We start from the raw sequence: 538 nt of genomic DNA, 5'->3' as shown, positions 1-538 counted from the left end.
CACTGGGTGTTTTGTTCATAGTGTGATAAAAAATATTAAAAATAAGATTGAATTATGAGATGGGAAAAGCAAGAAATAACGTTTGAATCCAGGTTTAATTGACTATATTAAATGGTATGCCGTGATTGCATGCACTTTTCCAGTTCACGAAACGTCACCATCATAAACAAAATTCTACAACAACGACCCATACTGGGTTCACGGAAAGGCCGGGTCGGGTCGGGTCTCATGTTGCCCTTCTCATTACCATCTCATTGCGCCCACATGAGCACACACACATACACAATCACACGCACCACACACACGGACACACATACTGTATATATACACATATATATACATATATACACACACACACATATATATATATATATATATATATATATATGTGTGTATGTGTGTGTGTGTGTGTGTGTGCATATATATACATATTGTAACAGTCCTTTTCCTCCCTTATTTTTAAATTAAATAACTCTTATCAAACTCTGTTCACAACCACAAGCTAAGTCACAGTCAGTGGAATAGCTCTCAAACAATA

The sequence above is a fragment of the Macrobrachium rosenbergii genome, chromosome 24 (assembly GCF_040412425.1).
Source record: "Macrobrachium rosenbergii isolate ZJJX-2024 chromosome 24, ASM4041242v1, whole genome shotgun sequence".
In the NCBI taxonomy this organism is placed as follows: Eukaryota; Metazoa; Arthropoda; class Malacostraca; order Decapoda; family Palaemonidae; genus Macrobrachium; species Macrobrachium rosenbergii.
The sequence above is the reverse complement of the archived record's forward strand: the minus strand, read 5'-3'. Positions refer to the sequence as shown.